This window comes from Lithobates pipiens, unplaced genomic scaffold (genome assembly GCF_037356315.1).
Source record: "Lithobates pipiens isolate NorthernLeopardFrog02 unplaced genomic scaffold, aLitPip1_a1.2 Scaffold_13, whole genome shotgun sequence".
Classification (NCBI taxonomy): Eukaryota; Metazoa; Chordata; class Amphibia; order Anura; family Ranidae; genus Lithobates; species Lithobates pipiens.
In genome coordinates this window covers 406,630,385-406,649,632 of record NW_027507718.1, presented here as the reverse complement: position 1 = coordinate 406,649,632, position 19,248 = coordinate 406,630,385, and positions in this window count along the sequence as shown.

The following is a 19,248-nucleotide window of genomic DNA, read 5'->3' as shown; positions in this document are numbered from 1 at the left end:
AATAAAAACCACAGAGGTGATCAAATACCACCAAAAGAAAGTTCTATTTGTGGGAAAAAAAGGACATCAATTTGGTTTGGGTGCAAAATCGCATGACCGCGCAATTGTCAGTTAAAGCGAAGCAGTGCTGTATCACAAAAAATGGTCTGGTCAGGAAGTGGGTAAATCCTTTCCGGGGCTGAAGTGGTTAAAAACACATCCAATTCGTATATATGTAAACCCAGCCTAAAGCAGAAAAGAGACTTGGAAAAACTTTCCACAAAACACATTTTTATATTGTTGTGTTCTGTCTAAAGATCTCCTTAAAGTCATTTTTTTTTTAACACCATCTTACAACATATAATAAATATTTGTCATAACATTCAAGCTGCCAACATTGTCCCTTCCAAAGCTATTCAAAAGTCAATGAATAAGGCATATGAATATTGCCCTTGTGGGACAAATAACTCAATGATCAGTGAGATATTTAGCAGTACAAATTCTGTGGACTGAAAGCAGGAAGGCGCCGGTCCATTCACTTGTCATATTATACAGATTATTACTGTTGTGCTTTACAATTATGTTTTTGTAAAATTCTATTTATTTAAATAGGTATTTATAATTATTTGGTTAAAAATGTTAATAAAAATATAATTTACAAAAAAAAAAAAAAAAATTTAAACATTGAAGGCGGTTTAGTTAGACTAAAGCTGTAGCATGAATACTTGTACATAAAGTAACTTTGCTGGTAAACTAAATGTACTCAAGCAAGGTACACATGTTAAAGATGAAGTAAACCCTGATGGGCATTGCATATCTACATTACATATCCCAGGAGGCAGAAATTTCCACATAACCATAATTCCATGATATTTTATAAAAATATTACATGTAGCCAAATCAAGCACTTCATTATCAGGAATGCAGAAGAATGTAGAAAAAAAGTTTTGAGGCTCAGGCAGATCATGCACTAGGTCAAGTAGACCGAGGATCAGCAAGCCGTCAATCCTGATTTGCTGGTCAACTTTCGCCAGCTCATAGGTAGATTAGGAATACCACCCTGCATTGTTAGTCCTTCCCCTGCCAGCCTCCGCTGCCCCTCACCCATCCTCACTGCAGAGTGGAGAGCGAGACATATCGCTATACTAGATGGTGGAGTGGAGCTGCCAGAGTTAACTTTTTACATTATCCAGCGGATTATTGGGTGCTAGGAAGCTGGGCAGTCCTAGCAACCAATCACTAGCTTGCTCCTGTGAAAAGCTAACTCTGGCAACTCCCACCCACCATCCAGTACTGTGACACTTATTGATCTCCACTCTGCTACACAGTGTACATCTGTGTAAGGTAGAAGACTGCTACCTACACTGTGTGTGTATGTGTGTGTGTGTGTGGGGGGGGGGGGGGGGTTTGTAGGGAACATATGACACTGGTTTGAGGGCACAGGACACTGCTATGAGGGGGCAGAGGACACTACAGTAAGGGGTGGGGTGAAGGGGGGCAGAGGGCACTGGACGCTGCTATTGGGGGGGGGGGGGGGCACAGGACACTACAGTGGAGGGGAATATGATGTGAAGGGGACAAAGAAGAAGAGGACATTACAGTTGGGGGGTGATGTGAAGGAGACAAAGGAGAAGAGGACATTACAGTTGGGGGGTGATGTGAAGGGGACAAAGGAGAAGAGGACATTACAGTTGGGGGGTGATGTGAAGGGGACAAAGGAGAAGAGGACATTACAGTTGGGGGGTGATGTGAAGGAGACAAAGGAGAAGAGGACATTACAGTTGGGGGGTGATGTGAAGGGGACAAAGGAGAAGAGGACATTACAGTTGGGGGGTGATGTGAAGGGGACAAAGGAGAAGAGGACATTACAGTTGGGGGGTGATGTGAAGGAGGACAGAGGACACTCTATGCAAAGCAAAACATAAATTAGGGCTGAGCTTTTTGATAACTGTTTTTGTGTTGTGAGTGGACTTATCATTTAATAATTTATGACTATCATTTAATCATCTACATACAGTCAAGTTTGTACCTCTTCCAATGTCCCTGTTGACAGAACAGTCAACTCTCAGGAGGTTTTATCCATTATAAGCTGTCACTGTGGACATTTTTCTGCTGTTATAATACAGAATCTTGAGAATAGCTTTTCTGCTCTCACAAACAGGAACCTTATAGTTTTTTTTTTTTTTTTTCTGAGCTTGACCTGTTTATTGTGGTTTGTGGCCTTGAAATTTTTAATGCTGTGAAGTGAACTAACACTTCAGACAAGGAGTAACCACAATTTCTTTTCTCTTGTAGCTTTCTGGCACGTGAAGTGAAATAGACTTGTTGCGTTATGCAATAACAACACTATCAACAACATAGTTTACATGAACTCTATTGCAGAGAACTTTGTAAACACCTCAGGTAACCATACATTATACCAGACAATAAAGGTGAAATGATTCCACTAGCAAATTCCACCATATTCCCTAACCATTATTTATAGTACAAAGAATGAAGATACTTGGGACTTTTCGAGTCCTAGGTTTTATTAATATAAGATTGTACAATGGGTTTTCATTGAACATCCCAACAACCGAGCCTAGGCACATTGGTTCATTCATATACTGTATGTAGAATGTAGCACCTCCTTAACCCTGGGTGAATGATGAGGTCTCCTTTGTGGCTCAGTGGGCTTGCATCTCAATCTTGGGGGGTGATTTGGTGAAAGGTGGGGCAGGAAAATACATTTTATCTTATAAAACATTAGAAGTTTCCAGATGTGTGTTTGCCTTAGGGTTTGCTTTAGAGCCGGTTCACACAGGGGCGACTCAGATCCGACTTCAGGTTGCCCCTAGTCGCGCTACATGTAAAAATCAATGTAAGTGAATGAGAGCCGTCTTAATGCACACTACTGAAGTCGCTCCGACTTCAGAAAAGGTTCCTGTACTACTTCTATCCGACTTGTAGGCGACTGGTACCCATTGATTTCAACGGAGGTCGCCTCCAAGTCGGATCTCCGTCTATACAGAATTATCAGCTCTCAAAAGGGAACTTTTTTTAATAAATTTGGCGTGGGTTCCCCCTCCAGGAGCATAACAGGTCCTTAGGTCTGGTATGGATTTTAAGGGGAACCCCCTACGCCGAAAAAACGGCGTGGGCCCCCCCCCCCAGATCCATACCAGACCCTTATCCGAGCACGCTACTCGGTCGGCCAGGAAAGGGGGTGGGGACGAGCGAGCGCCCCCCCCTCCTAAACCGTACCAGGTCATGTGCCCTCAACATGGGGGGGTCCCTTGGGGAAGGGGGGGCCACGCAGCATCCTCTAAGAGCCAGTTCACACAGGGGCAACACGACTTTCAAAAACGACTTTTGGAGGCAACTTGGACACGACTTAAACACGACTTGGGGCGACTTACAACACGACTTTAAGTCGCCCCAGGCCAGGTGACTTTTGCCGTGGCCAATCAGAGAATGAGCTCTCAAGGAGGAACTCCACGCCAAAAAAAAAAGACGTGGGTTCCTCGCTCAGGAGCATACCAGGCCCTTAGGTCTGGTATGGATTTTAAGGTTAACCCCCTACTCCGAAAAAACGGCGTGGGAGTCCCCCCCTGATCCATACCAGACCCTTATCAGAGCACGCTACCCGGCCGGCCAAGAAATGAGGTGTTGCCTCGTCGCTGTCTCCGGTCACAATGACAGGACGCTGGGACTGGGACTGGGACTGTGACTGTGACCGGATGCTGGGACTGTGACATCATAATGGGCGGGGACATCATCCGGTGATGTCCCTATATAAGTCGCCGCATGCCACGTGTCCTGTCATAGTGACCGGAGACAGCGACAAGACAACATCTCCAGAAGAGAAGAACAGAAGAAGAGAAGAACAGAAGACAGCGTCAGTGGTGACAGAAGACCGGGCCACCGCTTGTAAAAGAGCTAGAAGAAGGCGCGGTGGCCGGCAAGAAGAACCAAAGAGGGGGACAAGACCCCCGAAGTCGGAAGAAGAGGGCAGCAGCGAAGAATAAAGCCGGGCTCCTCCGCTACTAAAATAGCTAGCAAAATAGCATAAGATATCGGAGGAGTCCAGCGAGAAGACCCCCGAAGATGGAAGAAGACCCCCGGAGCTGTGCAATAAACTATTTTAACCCTTGTGTTTTGTGGGGTTTTTTTGTACATTTTTTTCACAGGTGAGTGGGTAGGGGTAGGGGGCCGGGATCCGGAGGCCCCCTTATTAAAGGGGGCTCACAGATTCCGATAAGCCCCCCACCCGCAGACCCCGACAACCAACGGCCAGGGTTGTCGGGAAGAGGCCCTTGTCCTCATCAACATGGGGACAAGGTGCTTTGGGGTGGGGGGGCCGCGCGGCCCCTCCCTCCCCAAGGCACCCCCCCATGTTTAGGGCACGCGGCCTGGTACGGCTCAGGAGGGGGGGCGCTCGCTCGTCCCCACCCCCTTTCCTGGCCGGCCGAGTAGCTCGGATAAGGGTCTGGTATGGATCTGGGGGGGAACCCTACGCCGTTTTTTTGGCGTAGGGGTTCCCCTTAAAATCCATACCAGACCTAAGGGCCTGGTATGCTCTCGGAGGGGGAACCCACACAATTTTTTTTTAATAAATTTGGTGTGGAGTTCCCCCTTGAGAGCTGATAATTCTGTGAGAGTCGCCTCCGTATAGACGGAGATCTGACTTGGAGGCGACCTCCATTGAAATCAATGGGTACTAGTCGCCTACAAGTCGGATAGAAGTAGTACAGGAACCTTTTCTGAAGTCGGAGCGACTTCAGTAGTGTGCATTAAGACGGCTCTCATTCACTTACATTGATTTTTGCATGTAGCGCGACTAGGGGCGACCTGAAGTCGGATCTGAGTCACCCCTGTGTGAACCGTCTCTTAGGGTGAAGCTCTACACATACCTAATTAGTTCAGGAGTGGTATGTGTGACTCCCTGGATTGGGTCTCATCGCTTTAAAGTATAAATTCACCATTTTAGAAAAAATTATAAATGCACATATTTTTGCACAAAAATGCATTTATTTATTTTTCCTTCAGGAGCCTGGGAAGCATTACACTCATGATCACTGGATCAGGAGTGCAATGTCAGGCTTCTCTAGCCACTTGCCAATCGGCTCCTGTACATATACGTCGGCAGTTTAAATATAGATATCTTGGCAATGGCAGCAGCTGCTGCCACAACCGAGGTATACATCTTTTTGGCCGGCGGTTCTGTGTACAATTATGGTGATCTCTGCAGCGGATTCGCCATTCACCGTCAGACCCCCTCCCGCCGCTCCCCTGCGCCCTCCGCCGCTTTCCAGAGCCGTCGGCAGTGGTGGAGGCTATCGGGACCTGTTCGTGGCTGGGTATGGAGACAAGTGAGGGGAAGATGCCCCCCACCCGTCTCCATACCATAGCAGGGCGTGAGCGATGTCATAACGTGACTTCCGCCCATACGTCTTAAATTTTTTTATTTTTTTTGCATTTAAGTCCAAATATGAGATCTGAGGACTTTTTGACCCCAGATCTCATATTTAAAAGGACCTGTCATGCTTTTTTCTATTACAAGGGATGTTTACATTCCTTGTAATAGGAATAAAAGTGACCCAAATTTTTATTTTTAAAAACAGTGAAAAAATAAATAAAATCAAGTAAAATAAATAATAAACCTTTTTTTTTTTTAAACGCCCTGTCGAGCTTGCGCGCAGAAGCGAACGCGTACGTGAGTAGCGCCCACATATGAAAACGGTGGTCAAACCACACATGTGAGGTATCGCCACAAGCGTTAGAGCGAGAGCAATAATTGTAGACATAGACCTCCTCTGCAACACAAAACATGCAACCTGTACAATTTTTTAAACGTCGCCTATGGAGATTTTTAAGGGTAAAAGTTTGACGCCATTCCACGTGCGGATGCAGTTTTGAAGCATGACATGTTGGGTATCAATTTACTCGCCGTAACGTTATCTTTCACAATATAAAACAAAATTTGGGCTAACTTTACTGGTGTCTTATTTTTTTATTCAAAAAAGTGATTTTTTTTCCAAAAAAGTGCTCTTGTAAGACTGCTGCGCAAATACGGTGTGACAAAAAGTATTACAATGACCGCCATTTTATTCTCTAGGGTGTTAGAAAAAAATGTATAATGTTTGGGGGTTCTAAGTAATTTTCTAGCAAAAAAACTTGTTTTTAACTTGTAAACACTGAGTCTGAAAAAAAGGCCTGGTCTTTAAGTGGCTAGACAAGCCCTGCAGCTTTCAGTCCGTATAATCATATGGGCTGTGCAGGGCTTGTGATTGAACTTGTCAGTGCCCTTGCAGTTTATTTAGAACTACAAGCAGTCTGCTGCGGTGGCTGAAAGTGTTTGTAGTTCATTCATTCGCAGGAATCTGCTGTGTGGGCGGAGCCCTGCATGGAAGCGCTGTTTTTTATTTGTGACAGCAGGTACGGGGAGAAGACCCTCCGCAAGCTGTCAAAAGGGGGGGGGGGATTAGGTGTATCTAAAAAAGCAGAAAAATATATATATATATATATATGTGACATAGTGATAAATGTTTGAGGCGACTGGTAAAAGGGGCCAGGGGTAAATAAAAAAAACATACTCACCAATCAATGCAACCAGATAGGGATGAGCTTCGTGTTCGAGTCGAACATACGTTCGACTCGAACATCGGCTGTTCGCCCGTTCGGCGAATTCCGAACGTTATGGGCCGTTCGCGCCAAATTCGTGTGGTGCTCACGGCCCACAATGCACTGCGATGGCGCAGTGCATTGCTGGCTCATGATTGGCCAAGCATGCACTGTGACCCCGCATGCTTGGCCAATCACAGCGCCGGCAGTGAGGAGAGCCATGATTGGCCACAGGCAGGATGCCTGTGGCCAATCATAGGTCAGGCTGTGTAGTACACGCCCCACACTATATAAGGCCGCCAGCGCAGCGGCCTTGTGTAGTGTGTTGGCGTCTGAAGCAGTTAGTGGGTGTTCTGTGTACCTTCAACACAGTATACACCTATCGTTATCGGCCGATTTTTCGATCTTGCTCTTCTGTAGTGGTTGTTGTCTGCGTGCCCTGACCGCAGTATACACCACTATATTCACCTCACCTATATAGCTAGCGATATATCTATCTTTTATAATAGAGCTTGCAGTCAGTGTTAGGAGCTTGTGCGTGCTGTCTGCGTGCTCTGTACCCAGTACACACCGCTATATCCACCTACATAGCTCTTCTCTATTTGAGCCATCTGCCATCTGCAGGAGTTATTGGAAGTTGTGTGTGCCTCCAGCACAGCACAGTATACATCTGTATTTACCCTTTATTGCTGGTGTTCTATAATAAAGGCATCTGCAGGAGTTAGTGGGTGTTGTGTGCCTCCAGCACAATATACACCTGTATCTACCCTTTATTGCTGTTCTCTAATAGAGCCATCTGCAGGGCTTAGAGGGTGTTGTGTGCCTCCAGTACAGTATACCCCTTTATCTACCCTTTATTGCTGGTCTTCTATAATAAAGGCATCTGCAGGAGTTAGTGGGTGCTGTGTGCCTCCAGCACAATATACACTACCCAATTGATGTTTTACCCAACTCCCTTCAGGCCATTACCATGTCTGGAAGGCCAGCAAGGAGAGGCAGACAGGCGCGAGCCTATAAAAGAGGGCAAGCAGGCTCTTTGTCTAGAGACAACAGTGCTGGTCGTGGACGTGGTGCATCGTCATCATCAGCATGGGACACGCTTGTCCTTCTTTTCGGCAGCTGGACATGTTGAGCCGCAACATGCCAACGACTTGGTAGAGTGGATGACCAAGCCCTCTTCATCCTCCTCATCCTCTCTCACCCAGTCTCAGGGTACTAGCAAAGCAGCTGCCAACGCATCGTCTTCCCTCGTCTCAATGTCATCATCAGTGACTCCTTCCCTAGACCCACCACGTCCTCCTGAGGAGTCTCCTGAACTCTTTGAGCACAGTGTTGGGTACATGCTCCAGGAGGATGCCCAGTGTTTTGTAAGCTCTGATGATTATACTCAGCTAGAGGAAGGCAGTAGCGTGAATGCAGAGAGAGGGGATGCTCAAGAAGGACAGCAATCTGGCAGTCATGTTCCACAAGCTGTAGCATACTGCCAGGTTTGCTACAGCGATGAAGAGGGAGAGGGTGATGAGGGCACTGACTCCATGTGGGTGCCTGGTAGGAGAGAGGAGGAGGCACATGTCCAATGAGGCAGGATGCCCTCCGGGGGCCAGCTTAGGGGCAGCACCCAGACTGAATCACACCGCAGAGCTCCGCCTGTGTAGGGCGCTGCCTCTGCGCGTTATTCTAAAAGTTCTTTGGTGTGGGCCTTTTTTGAGACGAGTGCATCAGATCGCACTGCTGCTAATTGCAACATATGTCTCAAGCGTATCTCGCGTGGCCAAAACATCAGCCGCTTGGGCACCACATGCTTGACCAGACATATGTTGACCTGCCATGCAGCTCGTTGGCAAGCGTACCTCAAAGACCCACACCAAAGAACAAAGCGGACCTCTCCTTGCTCCTCATCAGCTGGCATCTTCAACCCCACTAGACCTTCAGTCCTCTCTGAAACCTGCTCTGAGAGGAATGAAGGTGTAGAATTAGGTGTGTCACAGCCAAGTGCTTCCGGGCACTCTGCTAGCAGTACACCCACGTCCGATTATAGCAGGCAAATGTCCCTGCCCCAGCTGCTGGACCGGCGAAAGAAGTTCACTCCCAGCCATCCACATGCCCAGCGGTTGAATGCTAGCTTGGCTAAATTGCTAGCACTTCAACTGCTGCCTTTTCAGTTGGTAGACTCGGCCCCCTTCTGTGAGTTTGTACAATGTGCGGTTCCTCAGTGGCAGGTCCCCAAATGCCACTTTTTCTCATGGAAGGCGATTCCGGCTCTCTACCGGCATGTGGAAGGCAATGTCCTTGCCTCGCTGGACAGGGCGGTCAGCGGTAAGGTGCATATTACCGCTGACTCATGGTGCAGCAGGCATGGACAGGGACGTTACCTGTCTTTCACGGCCCATTGGGTCACTCTTCTGGCAGCTGGGAAGGATGCAGGACAAGGTGCAGTAGTATTGGAGGTTGTTCCACCACCACGCCTCCAAAATGCTACTATTGGTTGTGACACACCTCTCTCCTCCACCCCCTCCTCTTCTTCTTCCTCCATGGCCTCTTCCAGTGCTCTGTCCTCAGAACCAGCGGTGCTCCGTAGGCGTTCCAGGGGCTACGCAAGTACGCAGGCAAAACGATGCCATGCCGTGCTTGCGCTGGTTTGTTTGGGGGACAGGAGCCACACTGGGGCGGATGTTTTGTCAGCTCTGCAGGGGCATGCCGGGAGGTGGTTGACGCCACGCCAGCTTAAGCCAGGAATGGTGGTTTGCAACAATGGCACCAACCTCCTCTCCGCCCTCCGACAGGGACAACTGACCCATGTGCCCTGTGTAGCTCACGTCCTTAACCTGGTGGTGCAGCGGTTCTTGGGCAGGTACCCAGGCTTACAGGATGTCCTGAAGCAGGCCAGGAAAGTCTGTGTGCATTTCCACCGATCATTTAATGCCTGTGCTCAGCTGGCTGAGCTCTAAAAGGAGTTGAACCTGCCCAAGAACCGCCTTATATGTGACATGCCCACCAGGTGGAACTCAACGTTGGCCATGCTGCAGCGGCTGAACACGCAGCAGAGGGCCATCAATGAGTACCTTTGCGACTACGGCACCAGGACAGGGTCAGGGGAGCTTGGTTTTTTCTCACCACGCCAGTGGGGCATGATCAGGGATGCATGCACTGTCCTGTCACCGTTTGAGGAGGCCGCAAGGATGGTGAGCAGTGACAGTGCATGCATCAGTGACACTGTACCTCTTGTCCACCTCTTGGAGCATGTGCTGCGTGGAATAATGGACAGGGCACTTGAGGCAGAACAGAGGCAGGAAGAGGAGGACTTCCTTGCCTCTCAAGGCCCCCTTTATCCAGACAGTGTTCCTGCTGTGCCACCCATCACACAGGAAGAGGATGAGGAGGAGGAAGAGGAGGAGGAGGATGATTGTGTCAGCATGGAGGTGGAGGCTGGCACTCAGCATCAGCAGCAGCAGCAGCAGTCTTGTAGGGATGATTTACAGTCCCAAGAAACCCGTGGACTTGTACGTGGCTGGGAGAAGGTAGCTGCGGATCATGTTGTTCTTAGTGACCCAGAGGACTCCGGACCGAATGCCTCAGCTAACCTACGCTGCATGGCCTCCCTGATCCTGCAAAGCCTGCGGAAGGATCCTCGTATTCTTCGGATCAAGGAGAGGGACCATTACTGGCTGGCCACTCTCCTTGATCCACGGTACAAGGGTAAGGTTGCCGACCTTATCTTGCCATCGCAGAGGGAGCAGAGGATGAGACATCTCCGGGAGGCCTTGCAGAAAGGTCTGTGCAATGCGTTCCCAGAGACTGGGAGGTTACAAACTCCTGGTCCTCGACAACGTGTTGCTGAGGCATCGGTCAGAAGGAGCGGTGGAGAAGGTGGCTGTCTGACTGATGCTTTCAGACAATTTTTTAGTCCGCAGCCCCAAGGTATGATCGGTTCCAGCAACCATCACCAGCGTCTGATTTACATAGTGCAGGAATACCTAGGGGCAAGGTCAGACTTGGACACCTTTCCCACCGAAAATCCTCTGGCTTACTGGGTCTTGAGGATGGATCACTGGCCAGAGCTTGCACAGTATGCAATTGAGCTACTGGCCTGTCCTGCATCCAGCGTTCTTTCGGAACGCACCTTCAGTGCTGCTGGTGGCTTTGTTACCGATCACAGGGTGCGCCTGTCCACCGAATCAGTTGATCGACTGACCTTCATCAAGATGAATCAGTCTTGGATAACCCACAGCTACCAAGCACCTGAAGCTGATGTAACCGAATAATTTTTTTTGAAATATCACATCCCTTCAAGACTGCCTATGCTGATGCTGAGTGACTGTCCTGTTATGTTGATTGTCTATCCTCTTCCTCCTCCGCTGATATGTTGGAAGAACATTTCTGGTTCTGGGTGATGCCATCAGCCCAATTTTTCTGCCCCTGTTTAACAGGGGCGTTTAATTACAATTTTTGATGCAATGCTTTGCAGCAGGGCTAATTCCTGCAATAAAACTAGAATATATGGGAGAGGTTGCAGTGTCGTGGCACCAGCACCAGTGCCTAAGGCCCAATTTTTCTGCCTCTGTTTAACAGGGGCGTTTAATTACAATTTTTGATGCAATGCTTTGCAGCAGGGCTAATTCCTGCAATAAAACTAGAGTATATGGGAGATGTTGCAGTGTCGTGGCACCAGCACCAGTGCCTAAGGCCCAATTTTTCTGCCCCTGTTTAACAGGGGCATTTAATTACAATTTTTGATGCAATGCTTTGCAGCAGGGCTAATTCCTGCAATAAGACTAGAGTATATGGGAGAGGTTGCAGTGTCGTGGCACCAGCACCAGTGCCATCAGCCCAATTTTTCTGCCCCTGTTTAACAGGGACATGTAATTACAATTTTTGATGCAATGCTTTGCAGCAGGGCTAATTCCTGCAATAAGACTAGAGTATATGGGAGAGGTTGCAGTGTCGTGGCACCAGCACCAGTGCCATCAGCCCAATTTTTCTGCCCCTGTTTAACAGGGGCATTTAATTACAATTTTTGATGCAATGCTTTGCAGCAGGGCTAATTCCTGCAATAAAACTAGAGTATTTGGGAGAGGTTGCAGTGTCGTGGCACCAGTACCAGTGCCATCAGCCCAATTTTTCTGCCCCTGTTTAACAGGGGCATTTAATTACAATTTTTGATGCAATGCTTTGCAGCAGGGCTAATTCCTGCAATAAAACTAGAGTATATGGGAGAGGTTGCAGTGTTGTGGCACCAGCACCAGTGCCAGCAGCCCAATTTTTCTGCCCCTGTTTAACAGGGACATGTAATTACAATTCTTGATATAATATTTCACAGGAGGGCCCGTTCCTGTGCCCACCCAGAGTAACTGTGAGGACTTATAGTGTTGTGGCACCAGCACCACAACCACCAAAGGTCAATTTTTCTACCACTGTTCAACAATGGCATGTAATTACAATTCTTGATATAATCGTTCACAGCAGGGCGCTCCAGCGCCCACCAAGAGTCACTTTGAGGGCTTACAATGTTGTGGCAAAACCAACACCTTGTTCTGCCATTTCTACAGAGCATATAGGGCAGACCCCTACTTTCAAACATCCAACTTACAAACATCTCCTACTTGCAAACGGAAGGAGACAACAGCAAGTGAGATGAAAAAAGATGGACGACAAAACAAATTATACAGGGGTGATAACCCTTCCCTATGTTTTCCAAAAAGCTTAAAAATTGTTTTTTTGACTGGAGCTACACTTTACAAATGTACCATTTGAAAATTACAAACAGATTCAACTTAACACAACAAACCTACACAGTCCCTGTCTTGTTTGCACCGCATGTATACCGCTGTTCTGAGTATATAGGGCCTGGGGGCCACACGCATTTCCTTTTTTTTATATGGGTACGGGGTTCCCCTTAATATGCGTACACGACCCAAAGGGGCTGGTAATGGGCAGGGAGGGCTAGCCATGCCATTTTTCTCAATGATTTTCAACCATATTGCAGGAACCAGATATAACATTAAAACCGCAAGCAGTTTTAAATGATGTTATTTCCGTTTAATGTCATTTTGTGCAGGGACTGTTCTAAACACGGGAAACATGTGGCACTTCACAGGCATACTACAGACACCCCCCAGGAACGATATTTAAAGGAATATTTCACTTTTTTTTTTTCACTTTAATCGTCATTAAAATCAGTGCTCCCGCCAAAACGGCCATTTTTAGGATAGCATCTTGCATATTAGCCGTTAAAATGAGCACTTTTAATTTCGAACGTTCGAGTCCCATAGACATTTCAATGGGGTTCTAAAATTCGTACGAATTTGGGGTCCGTTCGAAAGTTCTGGTGCGAACCGAACCGGGGGTGTTCGGCTCATCCCTACAACCAGAGTACCAATTGCTGGATTCCCCCAGGGGCGGCAGCGACATATACATGGCATGGGAGCTGTGGGGGAGAGGCTGACCACAACCAGGGGACAATCAGACAGACATGTCATGGGTGGAAGTAAATGGCCCTAGGTGTCTCAGTATATGAATACCTGAATATGAACTGTAACACAAATATACATGTCAATGAATGCCCAGGAGTGGCAGAGTAGATATAGAGATATAGTTCTGTTGTACATGTGAAAATATATACACTAACATAATTGTATGTATCAATAGTAGCTAGATTGGCAAAGTAGACTGGGATTGTATTTTTTTATGTATAAAATTATATAAAGACTGACCTGATCCAATGATGGAATGGACATAGAGTCCAAGGCTAAGTGTTCAAAATATCAAACAATATCTAGGGATACCAATCCCTAGAAAAATAAAAAAGTGTTGATGAAAAACGTGTAAAAAAATGTTTTTCATCAACACTTTTTTTCTTTTTCTAGGGATCGATTGGTGAGTATGTTTTTTTTTTTACCCCTGGCCCCTCTTACTGCACTCACCTCATTTAAAGTCCCAGGGCGACTTCTTGTATATATGAGCTGGAACATGTTACATGTTACAAAAGGTGAACTTACCCTTTAGCCTTTCGCTGCCAGAGCTATTTTTGCGTTTTTTTTGCACACATGTTTAAATAATCATGTTAGGCCTGAAGATTACACAGATTACATAGATACCTAACATGTCAAACCTCAAATTTTGTGTGCCCGAGAAATGGTGACAAACTTCAGTACCCTATATTTTCTATTGGCGATGCTTTAAAAGCCCCCTATAGGTATCAGTTTAGTGTTACGGAGGAAGACTTGTCCTAAAAGTATCACTCTTACTCTGGCGTGCAAAATGTAACATCGAGCGTAGGTGCCCCAGACACAAGTGTTTAAGTGCGTATATGTGAGGGTGGTGGGCCTCAAAACAAATGTGGGGGGAGGGGATTTAATGTGCTTGGGTGTAACTTTATTTTTTTCTAACCCACCGGATTGTGTGAGAAACCCCCCACTGTCAGGAGCGTATGCTTACCTGGTTGAAAACCTAAAACAGCTATTCAGCTATTATTTCGTCCAAGGTACATAGAATTTGTTTCAACAAAAGCTGAAGATGGAGAATTAATAGAGATTTAACAAAGACTCAACCAAATCCATAGCACACCTCAGTGATGGAGAGGGGAACCAAAGGGCTATGGAAATGGGGCATTAGTGAAGATACTGTATGTGACACACAGGACAAGAAAAACAGTACATTTCTACCTCCTTAGAGATCCCACAGAATCTCTGTATATGTTTTTCTTTTACTCAATTTCTTTCATTCTTTCTGTCTTTGTTTCTTTCTCTCTAACATTCATTTTCAGTGAGGTTTGCTATCCGGGAGTGGATTACTTAAGTGGATTTGATCATGAGTATGGAAGAGCTATTGAATGTTACTAATGAAACCTTCTCTGAATTCTGTGACTTGCAGTTTTCATGGATCAAATTTTCTGACTCAACCAAACTTAGTTAGCTGGCTGCACCCCTTCATCGGACACCTTATTTATTTGCTACACCCCCTGCCTCCCCCCTTTTTTTTCTCTTCTTGTCTACTGTATCTTGTTTTCTTCCACCCTCTTTCTTTGTATCTCTTCTACCTCTTTTTAGATGTCTCTCCCTTGTTTTTATTCTTGGAAAAGTGGCAGTGCACAAAGCATTACTCAGGATCCTTGAAAGGGTTTTTGCTGCCTACATAGAACTTCAAGTCTCCACATACTCTTACACCCTGCAAACAGACTTTTCAGTTTTACAGCAGCTAGGGACATGGGTGTCCGCAGAACTTTTTCCAGGGGGGGGGCATCATTTTAAGGCCACTCATGCTCCGCCCCTTTTGGACAATCTCATGAAAATCTTTCCACTGGTAATACATATGTGTTATATAACAGATAATTCATCTTCACTTTGTATTGGAAGTTACTATGGCGGCTGTGTTCCATGCCCATATAGCCTAGAGAATGTACATCTTTTTACATTGCAATACATCTGTTGTGGCCATATTTTGATCTCATACTGTCACTGTATAGGCTGTTTTCATCAAGATAAAAATATGGCAACAACAGATGTATTGAAATGTAAAAAGATGTACATTCTCCAGGCTATATGGGCATGGTACGCAGCCACCTGAGTAACCTTGCGGACGTCCATGCTTTCAAAAACCAGCCCTGGAAAAAATTTCATACCAGCCTCACAGCATTATTATACCAGCCCAACAGCATAACGTCATTATTTTCTTGTTCATGAAAGGGAAAACCATACATTTTAAAGCACATTTGATGAAGAGAGTATTAGATATAGATATGAAATCACACAGGGCTTGCTTTATATATTATATTTTATATATATATATATATATATATATATATATATATATTCAAATTCCAGTTAATAGTGGTAAGTGATCAATCATCAAGGGGGACCCCAGAAACTCAGAACGTTGGGGGAACTACCTTCTGCAGAAAGAATACTCTAAGGTAAGGGGTGTGGGTTACTAATATAAGGAGGAAACCCTTTATATCAGTGCCCCTTACATTATCGTATTCACTCCCCCCTTACATCAGTGACCCCCGACTGGCCTGGCAGTGCTTTCACTGACCTCCTCTCAGGTGCACTGTGCAGGGCTCAGTCAGTCGGCTCCAGCTTGGTGGCTCTGGTTTTATCCTATAGTCTCCTGTCCACAGTCCACACAAGTCTGACTTCTCCCATGACCCCCATCCCGGTGGTGCTCCCACTCTTGACTCCTCTCGAGACTCCATCAGAGACTGCAGACATGCTACAGGAGATGGACAGAGACTGCAGACTTGATGCAAGAGCTCAATGCAGCCTCACCAGTGCCCATCAAATGCAGCCTCACTGTACCCATCAAATGCAGCCTCACTGTGTCCATCAAATTTAGCCTCACTGTGTCCATCAAATGCAGCTTTACTGTGCCGTGAATGCAGTCTCACTGTGCCCATCATGGCAGCCCCTCCTGTGCCCTATGTCCCAGTCTGCAGTCCCTGTCTGTGGGAAGGTGTGTTGTTGATGCTTGGTACGGTACCTTGCATGCCAGCACGATATCCATGATGGCCAGCAGCAGGCAGGGTCTGTTCTCGTTTTGGATGGGGACGGTGCTCCTTCCAGAGGATCTGTCTGCTGTGAGATGAAGTGGTCCCTGGCCACCTGCATCTTCAGCCTTCCTCATTTTCTGGTCCCAGTCAGCCTGCCCTCTGGTGCAGGGGAAGTGGAGAGCACTGGGTGGGAGTTGGAGAGAAGGGGGAGCAAAGAGTTCTGGCGGGGTTGGAAAACACATGGGTGGGGGCAAAGAGCGAGGGGGAGTGGAGATCACAGGGGTGGGGAGCGGAGAGCGCTGGGGGGGGACTTGAGAGCACTGGGCGGGCCAATAAGAACAGGGGTAGAGAGCACGGTAGGCTGAGAGCACTGGGGGGGGGCTAAGAGTGTGGGGTGGTGAAGAGCACTGGGGGGCAGAAAAACAGGGGTGGAGAGCAAGGGGGCTGGAGAGTACTGGGGGGTACAAAGAGCAGGGGGGAGTGGAGAGCAATGGGGGGGAGCTTGAGAGCACCAGTGGGGGCCAGAAAGAACAGGGGTGGAAAGCACGGGGGACTGGAGAGAACTATGGAGGGTGGAGAGCACACGGGTGGGGGCAAAATGCAGGAGGAGTGGAGAGTGCTGGGGGAGCCAAAAAGAACAGGGGTGGAGAGCACGGAGGGTAGAGAGCACTGGGGGGCTGGAGAGCACCAGGGGTGGGGAGAATGGGGGGCTGGAGAGCACTGGGGTGGGGGCTGGAGAGTGATGGGGAGAGCTGAAGAGCACTGGGGAGGGGGAAGAACAGGGGGGAGAGCACTGGGGGGAGTAGAGAGCACTGGGGGGAGAGCACTGTGGGGGGAGGAGAGCACTGGGGGGAGGAGAGCACTGGGGGGAGAAAGAACAGGAGGGAGAGCACTGGGGGAGGAGAACGGGGGAGAGGACTGGGGGGAGTGGAGAGCACTGTGGGGGGGGACAAGGGGGGAGCACTGGGTGGAGTGGAGAGCACTGGGGGGAACTGGGGGAGAGCACTGGGGGGGCAGGGGGGGAGAGCACTGGGATGGTGGGTAGAGAAGGATGGGGAGAGGTGGAGAGCAGGGAGGTCAACAAGAACAGGGGAGGAGAGAACTGTGGGGGGGGCAGGAGAGTTTGGTGGTGGAGGAGAGCACTGTGCGGGAGGGGGCAGGAGAGTACTGGGGGGGCAGGAGAGTGTGGTGGTGGAGGAGAGCACTGGGGGGGCAGGAGAGTGTGGTGGTGGAGGAGAGCACTGGGGGGGCAGGAGAGTGTGGTGGTGGAGGAGAGCACTGGGGGGGCAGGAGAGTGTGGTGGTGGAGGAGAGCACTGGGGGGGCAGGAGAGTGTGGTGGTGGAGGAGAGCACTGGGGGGGCAGGAGAGTGTGGTGGTGGAAGAGAGCACGGGGGGGTGGCAGGAGAGTGTGGTGGCTGGAGGAGAGCACTCATGGGGCAGGAGAGTGTGGTGGTGGTGGTGGAGGAGAGCACTGGGGGGGCAGGAGAGTGTGGTGGTGGAGGAGAGCACTGGGGGGTGGCAGGAGAGTGTGGTGGTGGAGAGCACTGGGGGGGGGGGGGAGAGTGTGGTGGTGGAGGAGAGCACTGCAGCCTCCCCCCTCGATCCTCCTATCCAGGCACTGTGCCACACAAGACGGGCTGTACAGATGGGCATCTACTCCTCTGGATCACAATGCTGGCTGGCTCTGTTTTCGGAGGCCGCTCTGTAACACAGTCCCGCCCCCCCAGACCAGCTCGTGTGATAGGCGGAACGTTGATTCTCTCTATTATCACACGAGCTGGTCTGGGGGGGTGGGACTGTGTTACAGAGCGGCCGCCGAACACAGAGCCAGCCAGCGTTTTGATCCAGAGGAGAGAGCAGAGGATGCAGCCGCCAGCGGACTCAGTAAAAAAAATGCAGCATGGCGGCGGCTGCAACACCTTGGGGATTCCAGGGGGGGGCACTTGACCCCCCTTGCCCCCTGCTGCGGACGCCCATGGCTAGGGAAGAACGGTGTTTGCCTCTTTGTGGGTAATTTTTATGTGTCGCAATTATACCTTGTATATAAATGGCCTAAGTTTTTATGCCATAATAATTTCAGGGACAGGGAATCAGAAAAGGGAAATAGGAAGCAGGGAGTAATAAGAGGGAGAGGCAGGAAGTAATAGGAGGGAAAGACAGGGAACATGGAGTAATAAGGGGAGATGGGAGGCAGGGAGCAGGGAATATGAACAGGGAGATGGGTGGCAGGGAATAATATGAGGAACAGAGGAGGCATGTTGGCTGGAGAAAGGCCAGGCATTAGAAAACCCCCAGGGAAGCAACGACACACACATTGGTTGGAGATGCAGAAGTTATATTGTCAGAACATTCCAACATACAGTAACAGAGTCTGTGCAGCAACTTATAATTAGCAACAATGCTCACAGATGAATGTACAGTACTTTTGGGGCGCAATGCACACAGAGAACACCTGGCACAGGAGGCAACTGGTAGGCATTAAGCATCAAAGAACTAATAGCAGAAAGGGTTCCCCACAACAGCACTAGGGAGCAGTCCCTACTGCCCCTCCTCCTCTGGAACCTCTCCCTCATGCTAGGCACACTCTCCCTGTCCAGAGGGTTCCTGTCCCTGACATAATCGTACACAAAATGCATGCCAACTGCAATAAGTCAGTTCCTTTTATAAGCACTGTCTTTACTAAAGGTTGCTCCAAGGGACATTCATATCAGTAGCGTCCAATCGTACAGATGCTCACCCGATGGCAGGTGCAGAGGCCCAAGAAGAAAATGTATTCCTCCTATCCTCCACTCTCTCTGCCAGGTAATTGTGACAGCGCTACCCATGTAGGAAGGTCAACATACACCTGCCAACAGGCAGGAAGCAGAGAGTATAAGAGGGAAAAAGAAGGAAGGAAACAGGATATAATAAAAGGGTGAGAGGAGGCAGGGTATATAAACAGGGATATAGGATTCACAGAATATAAAGAGGCAGAAGGAAGGCAGGGATATAAAGAGGGAGTAAGAGGCAGGGAGCAGATAATATAAAGTGGGATATAGAAGACTGAGAGCAAGGAATAATAAGAGGGAGATAAGGGGCACTGAAGAGGGAATAATAAGAAGGAGATAAGGGGCACTGAAGAGGGAATAAGAAGATGGAGGTAGGAGGTAGGAGGTAGAGATCGGGGGCAACGGAAGAGAAA